General features: G+C 36.0%; 1 protein-coding gene across 2 annotated transcripts in view; it reads left to right on the forward strand.

The window, feature by feature from the left end:
- Positions 1 to 895: 895 nt before the first annotated feature.
- gish (casein kinase I gish) overlaps positions 896 to 23,343 on the forward strand; it is a 156,404-nt gene continuing 133,956 nt past the window's right edge. The window contains exon 1 of one of the 2 annotated variants that reach the window (XM_089094620.1): positions 896 to 992. The gene's annotated coding sequence lies outside the window, so the exon portion shown is untranslated. Of the gene's footprint in view, positions 1,080 to 23,343 lie in introns of both variants that reach the window. The other variant, XM_089094621.1, reaches the window with a different exon arrangement.

Consider the following 23,343-nt stretch of genomic DNA (forward strand, 5'->3'; position numbering starts at 1 on the left):
TGTTGAGACGACTAATATGATTAAAATATATATAGACGGGGACAAAAATATCATGCTTTGTACCGAGTTTACTCACCAATTGGGTAGCTTTACTTACCTATATATAGCATTATTAAAACGTAATATGAAAGCAGGGAAAATATAAAAGGTAGATGGCTAAGGCACACTTTCTTTTCACAATAAAAAAAAATACTCATAAATAAAATGATAAGTAGGGGAGCCAAGATTCAGATACAGCCATCACGGGCAATGACAATTGTCAAATGCGGCTCTGAAACATGCGTCCTTGGAAAAGCTGAGAAAGATGTGCTAAAGGTTTAAAAAATATGCTTAAGGACCGTTGGGGTGACTATATATAAATAATAAACTCTAAAAAAATATGGTTCAACCCCACCATCTTCAGCTATAGTAAACAAAGGCTAATACGGTTTGGCCCTGTTGTATGGAAGAAGGATAATATATTGCAAAAAATTATGCTTTGTGCTAATGAAAGAAGCGTCAGTTGAAAAGTAAGGTGTCATAAAATAGATGAAAGAGCACATACTGGAAACTCAATGGAGAAACTGGAATTCTTAATATCCTCGAATGGAGGAGGGGCGTTTATACCTGTATTGGCCTCAGATGGCTTGGTACCGCGATGAGCTGTCAGCTGTAATAGCAATCAATGATTGCTTAGTTCAATTTCGTTTCGAATTGTTTTAAGCTCAGAGAAACAGTTTTTATTTCACTAAAATCTTATTTTTAATTATCAAATCATTAATAGAACGAAAAAGGCTATTTATCGATTTTTTTAAGCTTATCACATTTCCTTCGACCCAATAGACATCTTCAATAATCAGAAATGAATCGTAGGGCTCACTTAAGCTCGATTTTCATTGTTGGAAGACATCAGCAACAAAAACAGCTGATCAAAGATCAACCTGCTTGTATTTGTAAATACACTGAAATGAAATAAAAACTCTGAATAAATCCTCGTATTTAGTTATTTTCAGGTAACTGACATGGATTAGCACAACCAAGTATAATTAATTTGGACTGTGATAGCCTACTTTTCTTGGACATAAGTTAGGCCTATGCTGGTAATTTTGAGTTTTAGGCATAACCTACAATAAAACTGGGTCTAGGCTATTTCTGAACAAATATAGGTATCCGTTTGGTGGTTCCACTCTCCATACAGATAAAATTAGAAAGTAGCACCATTAGATTTCTTATTTATGTTCTTTTGAGAAAACAGTTGCTTTTTTGAAAAATGCCCCCCCTCGTCCCCTGGATTATCCCCTGTATACTAGGTTAGCTCTAATAATAACCTATTCTTTTATCTCTTTATGCATCACAAAAATGGTAGCTTGTCTAGACTTAAAATCCAGTTTTCATTCATACAGTTTAGAATAGGCTAGGCCCTATCTCTGTGTATGTGATCAAGTGCATTATTTACTGGAGGGTAAAATTGGGTAAATTTTACCAAATCATATTATTGAGTTTGAAATAAAGTGAATATACCATTTGATGCCTTTTTGTATGCTGATTACAAATATAACAATCATTTCTATTGGAAAGGAATTTTAGGCCCCCCCCCTATATATGTCAATTCAGTATATATAGGCTATTTGCACATATGGGGGTGGGGTTAGTTAGGGGGTGGGGGCTGAAATTCATTTCCAATAGAAATATATTAATGATATAAATATGAGGATAATGATATAAATATGCATCTTCAATCATAAAGCATAAGATTTGCTTATATGCTGATGATTCCAAAATAATTGGTCTGATTTATGACCCCCAAAGTACCAAAGACATCCAAGCAGATCTTGACGCACTCTCAATGTGGGCAAAAACCTGGTGACTAGAATTTAATATCCAGAAATGCAGGGTCATACACTTTGGAGCAAACAACCCTCTCAGCCAGTATTTTATGGAATCCAATCATGGTTCTAAACAACCACTTACAACCAGTCACTGCGAAAAAGATCTGAGAGTCTTGGTTGATAACAAGCTCAAATTCAACTTACACATGCAGTCTGCAGTAGCCAAAGCCAACCAAACTCTCGGTATAATAAAGAGAACATTCTGCAGTAGATCTCCAGCAGTGATTACTAAGCTCCTGAATGGCCTGATCCAACCAAAATTAGAATTTGGGATGTCCATTGCCACGCCAGTTAACAAGCAATTCTGGAATCAGTGCAGCAGCAAGCAACAAAATGCATAAGGGGTTTTCAAAATTTGCCATATTCTACCAGACTCCAGAGGCTCAAAATACCATCCCTCACATACCAACATAAGCAAGGGGATGTATTGATGACATACAAATTGATCTGCAACCACAATATCATCCCTGACTTATTCCAGTTAGATAGTTTGTCAAGAACAAGAGGGCACCCCCTAAAGCTCTACCGGAAATGTGCTAATACCAGGCTGCAAAACAAATTTTTCTCCAACCGTGTGGTTGGCTTATGGAATTCCCTTAGCCAGAATGCAGTCATGTCCCCTAATACTGAAGCCTTCAAGTCAGCTGTTGACAGAGATTGGTGCAGCAAGCCATGGCACACAGTTTGGGATGCGCCCAATGAGCTGAGTCACCATCATCATTGACCGGCGTCTACAGGATTTGTCCTTATTGCTGGCAAGTGTGATTTAAGGTAATTTAAGGTAATATTTGTAATCAGCACAAAAAAGGTATCGAATGGTGTATTCACTTTATTCCTAACTCAACAATATGATTTGGTAAAAATTTACCTAAAATTGTACTTTAGCTACTTTTGGCTATCATGGAAAGGGGTTAGGTTAAGAAAATGAAACTTTCAGGGATGGGTCTACAGGCTAAAGTGTGTCCCAGGAAGGTATTTTGAAGGGCCATCAACCACAAGGCTAATATGGGAGTAAAGTTCATTTGTGATGCAAATGGATGTTAAATTTAGATTGAGGATGTAATTCTAGGCATATATTTGCACATTAGGGGGGTGGGGTAGGCCTATATATTATGTGAATATATAGGTTCTAAGAAATTCATGAATTTCTTAGAAAAACTGGAAAAAACAAGGAAAGAAGTGAAGATAAAGGTTCTACCACTGCAAAATGTGTTAATTATGATTATTCTGCATATTATGGAATAAGAATTGTTTTCATAATATGTTTCCTTATGTCCAACAGGACTCCTAGGCTTAAAATACCAGTTGGGTGGTTGGCTAATTTAAAATTTTTTATATATATACACTGTCAACTTAGCCATCTGGTGGTATCCCATTTTGATGTACCTATCTCCACTCCTCTCTCTAGAGGGTCCTCAAATTTACATACATGACAGGTCTATTATACCTAGGCTATTGAAATTCCCAAAAAACAATATTTTACCTTAGTCTTCAGTTATCAGTTTCTTTCCCTCTGGCTTTAGTTCTGAAAATGTAATTCCTGTTATTTGAGTAGAATTTTAAGCCATATTAATGTTTTTTTTTTTTTTCAAAATTTAGGTAACCTAATGTGTTTGCATATCTTTAAAACCTTACAAATTGGGATTGAGCCAAGTTGTGAAGCTGAAAACAATTTTGTTGTAGGCTACTTCATTTTAAGTAGAAGATCTGTTTTGCAAGGTTTCACTTATATAACGCACAGATTTTTAAAGGTCATCAAAGGTCAGGACCGTCTAGAGGGAGAACAAGTGGAGGTAGGTACTTCAAAATACCTTCATGGGATATACTTTAGCTTGTAGACCCATCCCTGAAAGTTTCATTTTCCTAACCTAACCCCTTTCCAAGATAGCCAAAAGTATCTAAAGTAGAATTTCATCCATGCTGCATCTTATGAAGTAAAATTTCATTATTTAGCCTACTGTTTTCTTTTAAACTAGTTTTTTTTATATATAGACTGTACTCCTAGGGTTTACCTACAGACTATCTAGAACCACCAGGGGTGGGGTGCATTATCAGAAAATCAACCATGATGTTTAGAAAGAGCCTAAAATAAGGCCTCTAATGGTATAATATTTCCTCATGGAGAGTAGAACCTTTATACTGATACCCAAATATAAGAGCATAATATGGCCCAGTATAGCTCTAATCTAAGACATTTTACTAGGTTGTTATTAAAAGCTTCTAAACTATTCAGAAATAATTTTTAGGATGAAGCTACCCTAGAGCCCAAAATTAGGTTATGACAAGGACCATTTTTTAAGATACCTTCTCTATTGTAATGCACTAAAGATTGTATGAGCAATATTCTTTTGCAACATAAAAATAAGATAGTAAAATATAGGTAAAATTGTAGATGAAGGGCTTTTGTCCATCTTGAAAAGCAGTTGAGTAAGTGGGCATTCAGACACTGGATTCTGTCTCAGACTCTGTCCAAGTTTCCTGCTCAGAATGGTTGAAAGTCCAAGGTATTTTTCAGAAATAGGAAATTCACAATCATAATTGTCACCATAATAAGTGTTTTCAGTTCTGAAAATGTTGATTGATAGTTCCCATTTTCCGCTTTCAACCATTCTGAGTGGGAAACTTGGACAGAGTCCAAGTTTCCCAAGTAAGATGTATAAAAGTCTCAGGAATGGATCCAGAGCCTCAATGATTCTCTAGGAAGGTGTTTTAAAGTACCTAGCCCTCCTCTTCCCCTTCAAACAGCACTGACCTGTCACAATCTTGGTGTTTTAAAATGTAAAACCATGGGAAATGAATCAACTGCTGAAATGAGGCACAAAGAAAGAGTTTTAAGCCTTTTACTCTTTGCTTGGTAAATAGTTAGTGGTTGATCACTTCTAAAGGAAACATGCTAAACAAATAAAAGTAGCTCTATTAGACTCCTTATTTATGGTATTTCTAAATATCATGGTCACTTTTCTGACAATATACCTATCTTCCCTGATGGACCCAGATAAAAACTGAAAAAAAAAAAAAAAATGCTAATATAGAGAAATTCATACTTTATAATGTTCAGGATATCTCTATTAATCAGATTACCATGTTTCTTCCATTGTTATTCACCTTTTTAAACCATTTCAAATAATGTTTTATCCATGTTTCATCATAATTTACTCAGGAAAACCTAAATTTTGTAAGAGTTGAGACTACAGAAACCTGTTTTAATAAGAAACCTATAATGTATCAGAAGATTCAACTAATGAAGAAACAGGTTATTTGGACAATACCTAGGACCATCAGGGTGATGGTATTGTGTAGTGTCAAAAAATTACCATTATATTTGGAAAGGGGATAAAAATAAGGAGTCTAGTGTTGCTACTTTTATTTGAATAGCATGTTTCCTTCAGAAGTGGCCAACCACAACACATTTACCCTTTCTATAATCCTTATTTTTTAAAGTTATGAAAATTTGTAAATCTATTTCTTAGCACTCTTGCAGACAATTTCCAATTTTTGGGGTAAAGAGAGATGTTTTTTTTATATGGAAGGATATTTAATTTTCAGATAAATATTCAGACACTGAAAAAATTAAGAGATGCTACTGTTCACAAATGAGTATAGTACCCATAAAACAAGTTCTTTCCTTGACAAGGCTCTTATTTTGGGGGGTCAACCAGGCCTTGTTCTCATCTATAACATCTCTGTGTTTGTCATAGTTTCTACAACAAATGCTTTGAAATGGAGGAGATCAGGCACCCTGAGAGGGCAGGTTTTTCTGTTGAAGATCCATGGGTTGACAGCAACTACATCAAGAAAAAATCATAGAAAAGGTGTAGGTACCAATGCTTATTTCAAAATTCACTTTGTAGAGTATAGTCAGCAAATTTATTAAATTGGCATCTATAGTACTACTAACCAAGCTGCCTGGGGTCAACACAGCTATGCACACTCCTCCTCCATCCCAATCTATTCAAGGCCTCCTGCTTTACACCATCCCAGGAAGTTCCTGTTTCCCTCAAATCTTTCCTTATGATATCTTCCACCCCAAACAGGGATGACCTGCTTTTCATTTGGCCTGGAGATGGTTGACAAAAAAGGATAGTCTTTGGCAATCTGTCATCCTTCAGCCACAGAACATGTCCTAGCCATCTCAACCTTTCTCTTATTATAGCCTAGAAAGCAGGATTGAACCACACTTTTTGTACAGCCTACTGTTTGAGATATTGTCAGTCAGTCAGGTACCCAAAACAATCCCTAGACAATTTCTCTGGAAAACATGTAGCAAATTTTCCTCTGCTTTTTGGAGTGCTTTAGAACCATACTTGACCAGTGTCATCACTGTAGCTGCCAGTATTCTAATCTTGGTGTGCAGACTACTACACTTTTGACTTCTTCACTGCACCCACCATCTTTACTAATATTACTACCTAGGTAACTTAAACTGTCCACTTGATCAATCATTTTGTTACCCAACATCATTTTTCATCTTCACTTATTCATAGCCTTAGCAATTTAGTCTTCTTAACATTAATTTTCAAGCCTATACTTGCATCCTGAACATGAAAAACCCTCTAAAAAATCATTCATTTTGCTAACACTATTATCTAGGATGCTTAAATCATGAGCATAATCTAGGTACAGGAGAGGTTTACTTCTCCATTTGATTTCATGCTCTCCCATTGCCTTTGATGTGCCCATTAACACAAACTGTATCAAAATGATCCATATAAATGGGAATGTTTTTGGTTTTGTGTTTTGCAGTGTTGCTGTTTGAGCTGTCATTTCTTGTGTTTGTTTTGCAACAAGCCTATGGCTTCCTCCTTTATTGAATAAAATAAATAGAATGCAACCCTGGTTAACTTCTGATTTAATACAAAACCAGCTACTAACCTCATTTCCTACCTTAACCAAAGGCAATGTTATTCTTGTACATAGCATTAATCACTTTAATGTATTTGTCTGGTATATTATGCAGGGATAAGACCTTCACTAAAGCTCTTCTATCAGCTGAATCAAATGCTTGCTCATAATATATAAAACTGAGGACTAAATGTATTTGATGACTCAGGTACTTCTCAATTATTAATGTAAGAGTTGGTGAAAATTTGGTCAACACATCCTCTACTCTTTCTAAAACCACACTGTTAGTCTCTTAAGGCTTTATCTACAGCATATTTAAGTCTAAAAAGTGTCATGAACAATCCTGACACTTTGTTGATGTTGTGTGATTGTTTCTACTTTGCTACCCACAGAAACCAGGCTAACATCTCTATAATTACCCCACTCTGTCTTATCACCTTTCTTATGGAGGGGTTTAATTAGAGTTTTGCTAAAATTGCTAGGTACTACCCCTTTTTCAAAAATCTTCTTTGTAATCTTCAGTAACTTATTTCTAACCTCATAACCATCATATTTAAGAAACTCATTTACCACACTATCAGCATCTGGGTCCTTATTATTTTTTAATCCTTATAGTACTGTCACTAATTCTTCCTTACAAAATAAATTTTTCTTCACATCCAAAGTGTCACAAACTTTTTTATTCTTCTGTATATCTCTTCCTGTAACTATATCTTGATTTAGCACATTCTCAAAAACTTCTACCCATCTCTGTTTAACTCTTTCCTTGTCACTAATTGTGGCCCTGTTCCTATCTCTAACCGACACAAGTCCAGATTGAGTGTTCCCTCTCAATTCATTAACATGCCAGTACAATATTTTACTATTATGCCGTATGGCTGCATCTTCCAGATCTTCGGCAATTTTATCCATGGCCTCCACTTCACACCTCCTTAATTCATATTTTAATGCTTTCTCTACTTTCTTTACATTCCTCTTATTTTCATATGATCTACCACTTGAATAATTCTTGTACAAGCCTCTCCTCTCTTTTAAATATAAAAAAGCATTTCCACTAATATTCCTAGCTGTGTTCCTAACACACCCTAAGGTTCTTTCCTAAGACACCATCAGCAACTTCACAAACTATTTTTCTAAAACTGTTCTATCCATCTTCTATATTGTCAAATTTTAAACTCTCCAGTTTAATGTTCAACTGTTCCTGGAAAGTTTCTCAAATTCTCATCCTGGAGTGTACCAACATCATAGCATCCTGGAAGGTAGTTATCCTTCCTAAATTTCAGAGCATGCCCAAAAAAGACAGGGCAAAAAGAAGAAAAACTGAAAGAAAAAATACACTTTGATAAGTATCAACACAGGAAAAACCGAAATGACCAAACATGGGAAGACTCCTGGCATTCAGTAGAAAAGACTACTGGAAGGAGTTAATTATACTTGTTGGGAGTTCTATCAAATACTCCACAAATTTAAAATAAAGGTGTAAACTTGCTTTGTCTTACCACAGTAACAAATAGACAGGAACAAAAGTGAGTAGATTAGGAACTGTTAGGCTATTATATAACTGAGACTGGTGTGCTCAACTCAGATACAATATGTTTGAAGCTAAGGATGCATACACAGCCCAGATCTTACAAGCATAATTTTTCAGTGTCAGGTCTGCAGTTTTTTTCAGATTCACTCCAACAGACTTACCCAGGCGAGTGAGACTACTTGTTAGTAAGACTAAAAGGAAGTTTAGTGATAAACAGACTTATTGAACATCTTTTTCCTTTATAGTTAAAGGGTAGAACAACTATTTTATCAGTGTTACAATTAAAGCCAGTAATTATATTATTTATTTCTCACCCACACTATTCAATAGCATAATATGTGGAGTCAAACATGGAAAAAACACATAAAAATGCAATCGCAAATTGAAATAGAAACGTTTACAGAGTAACACATAATAAAAATAAACAAAAAATGAGAAAAAACACTAAAGGAGGATGAAACAGAAAAAAACAACTGAAAGAATCTACTTTGGCAGTGATGTGGAAAAATTCAGCTGCAAGCTGGGTTTGAGATCTCTATGCAGTAATTCAACATTAATTGTAATATCAGGAACAAAGAATTCTAATAATAAGCTGTTTTTTTCCCCAAGGCAGAAGAAACAACAAAGATTTACAGAATATATAATAGTTAATCTAGATTCTTTTCAATTGTTGTTTCTTGAGAAGGAGAAAAATTCCTGAAAACTAAAGCTGCCATGGATGCTGTGGCTGGGGGGTTGCCCACCATGACCATTTCCAGAGGCATTTCATATGGAAGGGGTGGTCATATAAACTTTGGAGGGGGCTCATTTGATTTGAAATTGTAAGTTGTAGTGCACTTGTAAAAGTCAAAGTGACCAGAGGGCAACTAGCCCATACACCCTCTTTTCCCCAAATGCATCCAATCAAAATTTTGAGTTATCCATTTTGTTTTAAATAATCCAAAGATCATATAACAATGCCTCCAGGGTTGATATAACCCTGCAGGGCCCAGGGCAAGGGTTTTAAGTTATGTCACTAGGGCCCATAAGGTTATTATGAAGAGGGTGGTTATATAACTTTGGAGAAGGATCATTTGATCAGAAATTGAAAGTTGTAGTTCCCTTTTTACAAGTCAAAAGTGACCAGAGGGCAACTAGCCCCCCCTCTCCCATGCACTTTTTTCACCAAATGCATACAATTGAAATTTTGAGATAGCCATTTTGTTCAAAATAGCCTCCAGGAGTGACACCCCCCAAGCCCAGAGGCAAGGGTTGTAAGTTATGCCCCAGGGGCATATAAGGTTCTTATGGAAGGGGTAGCTATGTAGAATTTGGAGGAGACTCATTTGATTTGAAATTGAAAGTTGTAGTTCCCTTTTAAAGAATCAAAAGTGATCAGAGGGCAACTAGCCCTATCCCCCATGCCCTCTTCACCAAATGTGTCCAGTCAACTTTTTAAGATAGCCATTTTGTTCAAAATAGTCCAAAGATCATATAGCAGTGCCTCCAGGGTCAACACACGGGCAAAGGTTGCAAGTTATACCTTGGGTAGTGGTATATCCAGGGGGAGGGGGCCCCTCCTAACTTAGTCTAAAGTAGTGTAATTTACTTAATTAACACAAGTTTGTGTTAAATAAACTTGCTCCTAATGCAAGTTTATTGGATCAACCTATTTTGCCCCCCCCCCCAAAAAAAAAAATCCTGGATCCACCCCTGGCCTGGGGGCGTATGAGGTTCTTGCAGAAGGGGTGGCCATATAAACTTTCGAAGAGGCTCATTTGATTGGAAACTGAAAGTTCTAGTTCCCCTTAAGAGTCAAAATTGATCAGAGGGCAACTATCTCCCCCCATGCCCTCTTTTCACCAAATGTATCCAGTCAAAATTTTCCAGGGTGACACAACCCCACCCCTTTCAAGCCCAGGGGTTGTAAGTTGGCCTGGGCACATGAGACTATGGAAGGGGTGGTTGTATGAACTTTGGAGGAGGCTCATTTGATTGGAAATTGAAGTTCTAGTTTCTTTTTTACAAGTCGAAAGTGATTGTAGGGCAAGTAGTCCCCCCATGCCCTCTTTTCCCCAAGTGCATCAAATGAAAATTTTGAGACTGCCACCTTGCCCCAAATGGTCTGAAGATCATATAAAAATGCCTTCAGTATTGACACAACCCTCCAGAACCTGGGGGGAAGGATTATAAGTTATGCCCAGGGGCATATATGGTTTTTTTGGAAGGGGTGCCTGTATAAACTTTTGAAGAGGCCTGTTTTATTGCAAATCAAACGCCTCCACAGCCCCCAGCACAAGGATTGTAAATTATCCAATTTGTCTGTTTTTAACATACAGGATTCATCATTGGGAAAGGGGGGAATATTTGGTCATGGGCATGTCTGAAAAGACTAAGGATATTGTGGTGAAATTTTTCAGAATGTTTAGGGGTATGGTGAGCTAAATGAAAATATACTATCTGCATCCACATTATCAAAACACATATCTGCAATATTTCAGGAACAGGAAAGGGTATTAAATTGAAACTTTCAGGACTGTTACTACTACTACTACAGCTGCAAATATGACTAGTTTTGACTGCATTAGTGACTACTTCTGACTGCAACAACTTGCGGTTGTCATTTCAACAGGTATTAAATTTACTTGTGACTTCTTTCAGAATGTTAACAAAATCAAAAGACATTGTGTGTGTGCTGATTGTCAAAAGGGTGCATCAGCAATATCTTAGGAATGGCTGATGACATCAAGTTGAAACTTTCAGGTTATGTTTACCAGTGCTTGAACCTTCAGGGAATGCTGAAGGGGATTTTAAACTAAATAAAAGACTATGTGCATTGATGTTATCAATAGAGTATATCTTCAATATATTAGAATATATATATATAATACAAAGAAGGTATACAATATATACTAAGGGCTAAAATATTAATCAAAAGATACTATATGCATCTCGGTTGCCAGAAGAACATATCTGAAATGTCCCAGGAATTTCTGATGGCATTTAGTTGAAACTTTCAGGAAATGTTCAGGGGGTATTGAAATAATTTACATGCCCCTAGTTAGAACTATAAAATTAGAATTAGATATTTTAATCCTTATGCTAGAGACATGACAAACTGGGGAAATATTCATTATATTAACCAGAACCAAAACTTTGGCAATAAAAAAGGAACAGAAATTAGTTTAAAAAAGCTTTCCAAAAAAGAAGTTTTTTCAAAGAAAAGTAAAAAAAAAATCCTCTTAATTACGTCTCTGGGACTGAGATAAATGATGCAACTCTATACCCCCTAAATATAGGCTAAAGTTTCTAAATAACTGACAATCAAAAACGAACAGAAATTAATTAAAACAACTTTCCAAAAAAGAAGTTTTTCAAAGAAACATTAAGGTAAATAAAGAGAAATAAATTCCCATAATAATTAAAACTGAAAGCAACTAGGAAATACTGTAATAAATGAAACCCAAAACAAACAGAAATTAAATAAACAATCACAGCAAATAAACATACAACAGGTGCTAATATAAATGAATAAATAAATCTTAAAACAAGTAAAACTTAAATTGGATATGTAAATCAAGCCTAAAATGAGCAAAAATTACCACAAACACTTCCCTAACTGTAAAAATTTAAAGCCTGTGACATCATTGGCACTTTACTGAAAACTATATGTGTCTTGAACAGTCTTGGAAAATACTAATAAAATTAAACTAAATATTTGATATATAGTAATAGTGATAGCTGAAAGCTCACCAGTTCAAGATTTTAGTTAACTATAATTTTCATTTTTATTTTCAATGTTGTAATGAGTACAAAGATACTAGGACATACAGGAGTACTGTTATTGATGTTAAAAGTAAAGATCACATCTAGTTGTCTCTAGTGTTAATTTTAAAGCTGAAATTTCGGAAGGGTAACTACCTTCTGGGAAGGTTTGATGTTGGTAGACTCCAGGATGAGAATTTGAGAGAAACTTTCCAAGAAAAGTTGTATACTAGACTGGAGAGTTTAAAATTTTACAACGTAGAAGATGGATGGAATAGTTTCAGAAAAAACAGTGTTTGGAGTTGTCAATGATGTCTTAGGGAAGGAAGTTAGGAACACAGCTAGGAATATTAGTGAAGCTCTATGTTTAATAGAGAGGAAAAGGGGCTTGTACAAGAATTATCTGAGCAATAGATCACAAGAATGCAAAGGAAGTGGAGAAAACCTTAAAATACAAACTAAGGAGGTTTGAAGTGGCATGATGGATAAAATTGCCAAGGATTTGGAAGACGCAGCAAGATAACATAATTGTAAAATTATGCTACTATCAGCCCAGGCTCTGATATTGTGGTAAATGAGTTTCTTAAATATGCTGGCTATGAGGTTAGAAATAAGTTACTGAAGATTATGAATGATTTTTGGAAAAGGGGAAGTACCTAGCCATTTTAGGAAAACCCTAATTAAACCTCTGTATAAGAAAGGTGAGAGTGAGTGGGGTAATTATAGAGGTATTAGCCTGGTCTCTGTAGGTAGCAAACTAATTAGTATGATGATACTTGTTATACTGAGATATGCTGTAGACAACATTTTTAAGAGAAGAACAGTGCAGTTTTAGGAAGGGTAGAGGATGTGTTGACCAAACTTTCACTCTTGGGTTAATAATTGAGAAATGCCTGAGTCATCAAACACTTTCAGTCCTCAGTTTTATAGATTATGAGGAAGTGTTTGATTCAGCTGATAGAGGAGCTTTAGCAAAGGTCTTATTCTTGTATGGTATGCCAGACAAATACATTAAAGTGATTAGTGCTATGTACAAGAATAACACTTCTGCTTCTAAGGTAGAAAATGAGGTTAGTAGCTGGTTTTGTATGAAATCAGGAGTTAAGCAGGGTTGTGTTCTATCCCTGTTTATATGGATCATTTTCATGGACTTTGTCTTAAGGAGCATGAGAAAGGCAATGGGAGAACTTGGAATCAAATTGGAAAGAAAAACTTCCCTGGACTTAGATTATGCTGACAATTAAGCATCCTAGATGAAAACGTGAGCAACATGAATGAACTTTTAGAGGTTTTGCAAGTTCAGGGTCCTAGAACAGGTTTCAAAATTAATGCTTAAAGACTAAGTCACTAAGGCTTGGAATAAGTAAAGGAGAAAATGTGATGTTGGGTAATGAAAAGATCAATCAAGTGTATAACTTCACTTACCTTGATAGTATTATTAGTAAAGACGGTGGGAGCAGGGAAGATGTTGAAAGTAGAATGGCCAAGAATCAGGGTGTTTTTTTTTACAGTTGAAAAAAAGTTTGGAAGAATAAGAAGATTAAATCTGCAAACCAGGATTAAAATTTTGGAAGCTACAATGGTGATAGTGGTCAAATACGCTTCTGAGCGCTCCTAAAAAAGGAGGAAGATTTGCTAGATGTTTTCCAGAGAAATTGCTTACAGATTGTCTTTGGTACCCAGCTGACTGACTGTATTTCAAACGAAAATATTTCAAACGGGCTGTACGAAAAGTTCTGTTGAATCCCGCTTTCTAGGGCTATAATGAAAGAAAGGTTGCGATGGCTAGGGTACGTTCTGCAGATGAAGGATGACAGATTTTCAAAAATGTCCTTTTCGGCCAACTGTCTAGGGCTTAACGGAAAGCAGGGCATCTGTGGTTCGGGTGGGAGGATGTAAAGAAAGATTTAACGGAAATGGGAACTTCCTGGGAGGATGGAAAGAGGGAGGCTTTGAATAGATTAGGATAGATGAGGAGCATGCGTAGCTGTGTTGGCCTCTGGTGGCTTGGTGCTGCAGTGAGTTGTTGTTAGTAGTAGTAGTAGTAATAAGCACAAAAGAAAATATTCGTAATATAATTCGTTTGAAAACTGTATGTGTCTTGAACAGTCCTTGGAAAGAACTAAGAAAATAAAACTGAATATTTGATATATAATGAAATTGATTACTGGAAGCTGAGCAGTTTAGGATTTTAGGATTCAGCAGTTCAAGATTTTTTGGTGTAATATTTATTTTTGTTTTCAATGTTGTAAATATCAAAAGAAAATATTTGTAATATACCTAATTCGTTTTCGGTAAAGCGCCAGTGACGCAGTAGGGTTTAGATTTTTACAGTTGGGGAAGGAGGCAGTACCCAGACTCTTGTTTGTAGTAATTTTGTTTGTTTTTAGCTTGATTTGCATGTTCAATTTGTTTTACTCATCTCAAGATTTATTTACTCATTTATAATACTACCTATTGTATGTTTGTTTACTATGATTGTTTATTTAGATTTTGTTTGTTTTGGGTTCCATTTATTCTTAAATAGTAATTTCTGGTCGTTTTCAATTTGAATTATTATAGGACTTAATTTTTGCTGATCTTAAGTTTAATATGGCCTTTAGTTTTCTTTGAAAAGCTTCTTTTTTGGAAAATTTAATTTTTAATTAATGTGTCTAAGGAGAGTAAAAATAAATTATAAATATTAAATAGATATAATCCCAGGTAAAAATATAGTATTCTTATTAGGGGACTTTAATACCTAGATTGGTAGTAACAGGGATAGATGATATCTTTATTTAGGCCACCTTGGTGCAGGGATGATAAATCCCATTGAAAATAGACTGCTTTATTTTTGATAGTTATAATAGTTAATATAATTATAGTTAAAACCAATGCGGCATTTGGTCCTAAAATAACCCTTGAGGTAACATGATGCTTACATGGTAAAATAGCTAACTGCACAATTAAATTTCATAGATTACATTTAAGTGTAAGAAGATTAAACCAGAAATATTTAGCACAGGTACAGGGAATCCAGGGAGGAGGGGTTGAACAAAAGAAAAATAAATTTAATAACCCAGTTTTCTTGCATTTTTTTTTGCATAAAGCTTAGTAGAGTCAACACCTTTGCAGGCCCTAATTTTGGCTTCATTTAGTTTTTCAAACTCACATAGTTCTTGAACTTTTCAAGATCGTAAAAAGTGCTAAACAGAAGATTAACTACAAAATATTTCCTTGTGCTACAAGAAATGAAATATTGGTTGAATCCATAACACTTTATAGGTGTATTTCGAGATTAATGATCTGAAAGGATTTTTTCTTGCTAGACCACAAAAAATATCCTCCTGAATTTATTGGATTTATGTTTTTAATTGAATAAAAAAAAAAAAATTTCAACTGAAAGTAAGGAGCAACATTTAAAACTTAAAACGAACAGAAATTATTACGTATATGACGGGTTTTGCCCCCTCGTCAATACATCACACTTTACGCTAAGTTCAAATTTTGTTCCAATTCATTAAGAATGACCCCTGAATCACAAAGGCTGTTTAATTAGAATAAGTAGCTCTTTTGAAAGTACTAAAAAAAATTTAGCATAAAGAGCGAGGCATTGACGTGGGGGCGAACCCCCTCATACACGTAATAATCTCTGTACGTTTTAAGTTTTAATGTTGCTCCTTACCTTCAGTTGAAAAAAAAACTTGTTTTTTTTATTTAATCTGTTTTTGTTTTTTAATAATGCTGGGTTATCCGGCGCGCTCTTCATGGAAAATTTCCTTCCCCCATGAAAAATTCCTCCATGGATAGACCGTTCCACGTAACCCCCTCTGCTCGACCTCGCCCCTCACCAGAAAAAAATCCCCCCTGCAAACGTCTGTATACTTCCCAATAATCAATACTAAATGTAAACTATTGGCAAAGTTCATAGCCTGCAGCCCTTCCCCCGGGGACTGTGGGGGATTAAGTCATCCTCCAAGACAAAGTTATTAGATTTTATTAGATCAGATTTTTCGACATGCTGAATAAAATGGCTATATCAAAATTTTGATTGGGCGACTTTGGGAAAAAATGAGCATGAGAGGGGGCCTAGTTGCCTTCCAATTTTTTTGGTTACTTAAAAAGGACTCTAGAACTTTTAATTTCCATTTGAATGAGCCCTTTCGTGATATTCTAGGACCAATGGGTCGATACGATCGCCCCTGGAAAAAATACAACAAATAAACACACATCCATGATCTTTCTTCTGGCAAAAAGTACATAATTCCACATTTTTCCAGATATGAGCTTGATACCTCTACAGTAGGGCTATCTGATACGCGGAATCTAATGGTATGATTAAGATTCTATGACTTTTAGGGTGTATTTCCGCTTTTTTTTTCTAAAACTAGGCAAATTTTCTCAGGCTCGTTTTTTTATGGGTAACAATAAACTTGATGAAACTTACATATTTGATATCAGCATAAAAATTTGATTCTTTTAATGTATCTATTCGTATCAAAATTTTGTGTTTTAGTGTTTTAGTTACTATTGAGCTCGGTCGCTCCTTGTTTACAGTTCGTTCCCACAAACTGTTTAAAACCTAAAGTCAATGGAAAGTAGACTCAAACCGAAGTAAGGAAACATATCTCCTTCGACAAAGTTAAAAGAGTTATAGACATCTTTTCTATGAAATCGTTTAAGCTATAGATATAAGGAAAGAGTGGAGATACAAACTTAAGGATATCTTCCTGAGGTATAGTTTTGACTCTAAATTCATTCCTTAAAGCATTGTTTACCTGACTCAACTATGTTTCAAGATGGCAATAAGTCCATCGTCTAGAATTTTACCAATAATTGTTTAGATCGTGAGCCAAATTTGACTCTAAAATTAGAGCTCGTTTGTATAGAATCTTCCAAAAATGACAAGTAAGGTAATGTACCTGTTTCTGACATGTTGCTTTTTTATTGACACTGCCTTGCTAGCCTACTGCCTACCACCAGAACGCTATGTTTTTTTGGTTTGCTTAGCAAAATAGCAGGTTTTGAAAAGTTCTTAGGCATGCTGGTAGGTAGTTCAAGGGCATTTACTTAGAGGCAATTATAAATTAAATGGCAATATTATTTACATGAGGTAATGTATGTGTTTACATCATATTATTTTTTTGTCATCTTATCAACATGTTAGCTATTCTAGAATATAGAATATATGTTTCTGAGGTATTTAAGTTTTAATGGTTTTCGATGGTAAGAGATATTTTTCAAAATTTAGGCGCGAGGCAAATTAATTTTTTTTTCTTACACTGAAAATGTCAAAAAGACATATTTCAGTGAACATACCTCCCCAAGAGAAATTTTTCAAAATCTAGGAGACTAAAGCTCAATCCTGACCCTCCCCCCCCATTGATGCCCTTCCAAGCACTATGTTACATTTTTTTTATCATCAGTTATCAATAAATTGTTGGCCGTTTTTCGGGATTTTATTGGTTGCTGGCATGTGATTAGATGAGAACATCTAGTAAAAAAAATTGCACAGTAATACTGTTTACATAGAAATTGTAACTTTCAAAATTTCCAGTGCATGGTTTTTACATTGGCATATTTTTCTTGAATTTTAGTGGACTGTTTATCAACCTTATTTTGGATAATCCTGGATATTTTATCAAAATGAATAGAATTTAAATAAAATAAAGTAAGCCTTTTCAAATGAAGGTAAAGAGGAGCATTGAAACCTAACCTAACCAGATATTATTCTTTATGAGCGCCTTGCCCTAAAGATCCAATCTGACCCTTTGCACGTTTTACACGCTGCAGTGCAAGCTAAGCCGTTTTTAAAGCAGCTACAGCTCGCTGAGCTACATTCCAGTTGACAGGAGCACCTCACTATTTTCAGAAGCAGATGAGGGGCTGGTGGGATGCGTTAGTTCATTCAGAATTCCCTCTTTTGATGAGCCATATATCATGAGCAGAGCGTCTTCTCCTGCAACCCTTACTTCCTCCTTCGAAGCTGACTTCAGCATGAAAACTGCAGCTGATATACGAAAATTGACATCAGCCATTAGCTTCTTCAGAGCAAGGCCTTTTCCCACACTGTGGATCCGTGAAGTGGAGTCACAGCCTAAGATGGCATGAGCAAAAAGAATAAGATGGCAAGTCTCTTGGCCCAGCTCCTCTTTCAATTAGTGAAAATCCCATATTCGGGGAGCTTTATTTGACTTTGCCCCCCCCACAGCCCTCAAAGCAAGGGTTGTAAGTTATGCCCTTGGGGCATATAAGGTTTATGTAGAACGCGTTGTCGTAGAAACTTCAAAAGGGCTCAATCGATTGGAAATTGAAATGGCTTGTACCCTTTTTAATAGTCGAAAGTGACTCGAAGGCAACTAACACCCCTTCCACGCCCACCATTTACCCAAAAACATCCAATCAGAATTTTGAGATAGCCATTTTTTCCACGCAGTTTAAAGTTCAGGAAATTATACCTTTGATTAGAACACTCTCCCCACAGTCTTCAGGGCAATGGTAATAAGTTATTGCCTGAGGGCATGAAACTTTTTTTTGAAATCTGTATCGTAGAAACGTGAAAAAGGGCTCATTTGATTGAAAATCCAAAGGGCTAGTGCCTTTTTTTAATAGTCTCGAAAGTGATTTGAGGGCAACTAACCCCCCTCTTTTGCCCACCTTTTCCCCAAACACATCCAATCAAAAAAAAATTTTATACCCATTTTATTCAACGTAGTTGAAAGTTTTGGAAATTAGGTATTTAAGGATGACAACACCTTCACCCCCACAGCCCTCAGGGCAAGGATAGTAAGTTATGCCTTGGGGGCATATAAGGTTTTTATAGAAAACGATGTTGTAGAAACTTCAAAAAGGGCTCATTCAATTGGAAATTGAAAGGGCTAGTGCTCTTTTTAATAGCCGAAAGTGATTGAAGGGCAACTAACCCCCTCTCACGCCCACCATTTCCCCAAAAACATCCAATCAAAATTTTGAGATATCCATTTTGTTCAACGTAGTCGAAAGTTCTGGAAATTAGGTCTTTTAGGATCAGGGCCCTTAGTGCAAGGGTTGTAAGTTATGCCCTGGGGCATGTAAAGTTTATATAGAAAGTTGTTGTAGAAATTTCAAAAAGGGCTCATTTGATTGGAAATTGAAATTGCCCTTTCTAATGGTCGAAAGTGAGTGTAGAGCAATTAACCCCCCTCTCACGCCCACCTTTCCCCAAACATATTCAATCAAAGTTTAGAGATAGCCATTTTGTTCAATGTAGTTGAAAGTTTCTGAAAATTATGTATTTAGGGATGACAAACCTCCCAGAGCCCGAAGAGTAAAGTTTATAATTTATTCCCTGGGGGCCTATTCGGTTTTTTATAGATAGAGTCTTCGAAGAAACTTCAAAAGGGGTTCTTTTTATCTAAAATAGATAAGGCTAGCTCTCTTTTTCACAGTCGAAAGTGACCGGAGGGTAACTAACCCCCCCGTCACGCTCACAATATCCCCAAAGACATCCAATCAAAATTTTCAGATAACCCTTTTGTTCAACGTAGCAGACAACTCTGGAAATTAGGTCATTAAGGATGACAACCTCCACCCAACCCTCAGGGCAAGGGTTGTTAGTTATGTCCTGGGGGCATATAAGGTTTATATGGAAAGCGTTGTCGTAGAAACTTAAAAAGGGCTCATTTGATTGGAAATTGAAAGGGCTAGTGCCTTTTTTAATAGTTGAAAGTGATGGGAGAGCGAATAACAACCCTCTCAAGCCCACCATTTTCCCAGACACATCCAATCAACATTTTGAGATAGCCATTTTGTTTAACGTAGTTGAAAGCTCTGGAAATTTGGTCTTAGAGGATGACAACCGCCCTCACAGCCTTTAGGGTAAAGGCTGTAATTTATGCCCTGGGGGCACATAAGGTGTTTATAGAAAGCGTTGTCTTAGAAACTCAAAAAGGGATCATTCGATTAGAAATTGAAAGGCCTAGTGCCCTTTTTAATAGTCGAAAGTGATTGAAAGGCTTGAAATTTTTATAGTAAAGATCGATGTGGGTATAATGTATTTTTGTTGTTGTTGTTGTGTTGTTTAGACCAGGGCACTTCTTATCGAAGGAGTTGTCGTAGGACTTCGAAAAGGGCTCATTCGATTGAAAATAGAAAGGGCTGATACCCTTTTTAATAGTCGAAAGTGATCGGAGAGAAACTAATCCCCCTCCCACACCCACCTTCCCATTTGCCTTTATGTTTAAAAACTAAATGTTGCCTTAAAATTAAATCAAAATGCACTGTGTTAATGCTAATTCCCAATAAGGCATCTCAGCAGTATCCCAAGAACGACTGAGGGTTTTATGTTCAAACTTTCGGGGCTACTTCTGCTCTTAAAATTCAACCAAATCAAAATCGCGTAAATGTATCAAAGCTATCAAAGAAAGTAAACAGATTTTTTGATGGTATCAAGTTTTCCATTTCAGGTCAACTATAGGAGGTATGAAACTAAATTAAACACTACTGTTTGCGTCCACATTTTTCAAAGGGTGTATGTTGTTAAAAATTGCTGAAAAATTTTCTCCAGCATACAAACAGCAGGCCAAACTATAAATTCTTAAAAAAATGAAAAGATTTAAAGTATTATTTTCTGTTTCCCTGAAAAGACTATGTCAGTATAAAACGAACAGAAATTAATTAAAAAAAAACTCTCTCAAAACAAGTTTTCCAAAGAAAAGTAAAGAGTTGGGCTCAAAACCCCTATGCCTTCCCAAGGCCAGAACATAATTTGCACTTTACTGAAAAAAATACGAATGAATGTGCATTGTCAGTTTAATATACATATACTGATATTTAGTAATCAAAATGTTAATATTATTTAATTGATCAAAGTTATAAAAGTAAAAATATCAATATTTTTTTCAGTAAAGTGCAAATTATGTTCTGGCCTTGGGAAGGCATAGGGGTTTTGAGCCCAACTTATGTTAATTTCTGCTCGTTTTGAGTTTTACTTGGTTATTTATTATAATTCCTGTTCGTTTTGGGTTTCATTTATTTATAAGTGCTGATTTGTGGTAGTTTCACGCTTGGTAGATTATTTAATTTTATTTTTGCTCATATTTTGTTTAATGGAGTTCTTTACTTTTCTTTGAAAAACTTATTTTGTGAAAAAGTTTTTTTTTAATTAATTAAGTAAATAGATTGACATAGGGGTGGTTGGTATATTTGCTTATTTGGATTTGGTGTTGGTAAAGAAAAAAGCAATACTAAAAGACTGCTATTATTTGTAGGTACAATGAGTAAGTAATTTAAAATAATGTATTTGGCCGTAATACGTAGGTTAACGTAACCCATAGAATGACATGGTAGCCTACTTGCCTGATAGTAAGACGGTCGAGTATTTTATAATAAAGCTAGCTTAGGGTATGTAGGATTACTCTTGTCAATGTCTAAAGTAAAAATTGCCATATTTTAGTCTTTGAAGTTAACTTAAGGCTGAAAATAGCAAGAGAAAAACTGTTTACCGGCAGTTACAAAGTTGACAGGATTTGAAGGGAACTTGAGACAAACGTTCAACTAACAGTTGGATATGAATCTGGAAAGTTGACAGAAGACTATCTTCTAAAGAAGTCAAAGGATTCAGACATTTTTCAATTTTATTCTAAGCATGAAAAATCTTGTCAGCAGAGCCTATCCCTTTCCTGAAACGATCCTGCTCTCCTCTGAAAGTTTTAATAACAACGTACGTTGAGGGCTTTGGGGGGGGGGTCATCCTCAAAGACCTAATTTCCAGAACTTTCAACTACGTTGAAGAAAATGGCTATCTTAAAATTTTGATTGGATGTGTTTTGGAAAAAGGTGGGCGTGAGAGGGGGGTTAGTTGCCCTCCAATCACTTTCGACTATTAAAAAGGGCACCATTCATTTGAATTTCCAGTCGAATGATCCTTATTTGAAGTTTTTACGACAACACTTTCTCTAAAAACCTTATATGCCCCCAGGGCATAACTTACAACCATTGCCCTGAGGGCTGTGGGGGAGTGTCCTCCTCAAAATCATAATTTCTATCTGGGAATCAACGACGCTGAACAAAATGGCCGTCTTAAAATTTTTATTGGATGTGTTTGGCGAAAAGGTGGGCGTTAGAGGGGGGTTAGTTGCCCTCCAATCACTTTCGACTATTAAAAAGGGCACCATTCCTTTGAATTTCCAGTCGAATGATCCTTATTTGAAGTTTTTACGACAACACTTTCTCTAAAAACCTTATATGCCCCCAGTGCATAAATTACAACCATTGCCCTGAGGGCTGTGGGGGAGTGTCCTCCTCAAAATCATAATTTCTATCTGGGAATCAACGACGCTGAACAAGATGGCTGTCTAAAAATTTTTATTGTATGTGTTTGGCGAAAAGGTGGGCGTGAGAGGGGGTTTAGTTGCCCTCAAATCACTTTCGACTATTGAAAAGGGCACTAGACCTTTGAATTTCCAATCGAATGAGCCCTTTTCAAGTTTCTAGGACAAAGATTTCAATAAAATTTTATATGCCCCCACTGCATAACTTATAACCCTTGCCCTGAAGACTGTGGGGGGAGTATCTTGCTCAAAAGTATAATTTCCTGACAAAAAGGCTATCTCAAAATTTTGATTGGATGAGTTGGGGAAAATGGTGGGCATGGAAGGGGTGTTAGTTGCCTTCCAATCACTTTTGACTATTAAAAAGGGCACTAGCCATTTCAATTTCCAATCGAATGAGCCCTTTTTGAAGTTTCTACGACAACGCTTTCTATAAAAACCTTAAATAACCCCAGGGCATAACTTACAACCCTTGCCCTAAAGCCTCTGGGGGAGTGTCCTCCTCAATAACAAACTTTATATGGGTAAATAACTTACGATGAACAAAATAGATATCTCAAATTTTTGATTGGATGTGTTTGGGTAAATGGTGGGCGTGGAAGGATTGTTAATTGCTTTCCATTCCCTTTCGACTATTAAAAAGGGCACTAGCCATTCCAATTTCCAATTAAATGAGCCCCTTTCCAAGTTTCTACGACAACTCCTTCCATACGAAATGTCCTGGTCTAAAGGAAAAAAAAAAAAAAAAAAAAACATTGTGCCGACATCGTTCTTATATGCCCCCAGGGTATAACTTAAAACCCTTGCCCTGAGGGTTGTGGGGGAGTGACCTCCTCAAAAATATATTTTCTATCTGGAAATCACATACGCTGAACAAAATGGCTATCTCAAAATTTTTTTTGGATGTGTTTGGGGAACAGATGGGCGTGGGGGGGGGGGGCTATTTGCCCTCCAATCACTTTCGACTATTAAAAAGGGCACAAGCCACTCCCATTTTCAATCAAATGAGCCCTTTTCGAAGTTTCTACGACAACTCCTTCGATACGAAGTGCCCTGGTCTAAGACCAAG

The sequence above is a fragment of the Artemia sp. Qi Xiang Cuo genome, chromosome 9 (genome assembly GCF_049724085.1).
Source record: "Artemia sp. Qi Xiang Cuo chromosome 9, ASM4972408v1, whole genome shotgun sequence".
Lineage (NCBI taxonomy): Eukaryota > Metazoa > Arthropoda > Branchiopoda > Anostraca > Artemiidae > Artemia > Artemia sp. Qi Xiang Cuo.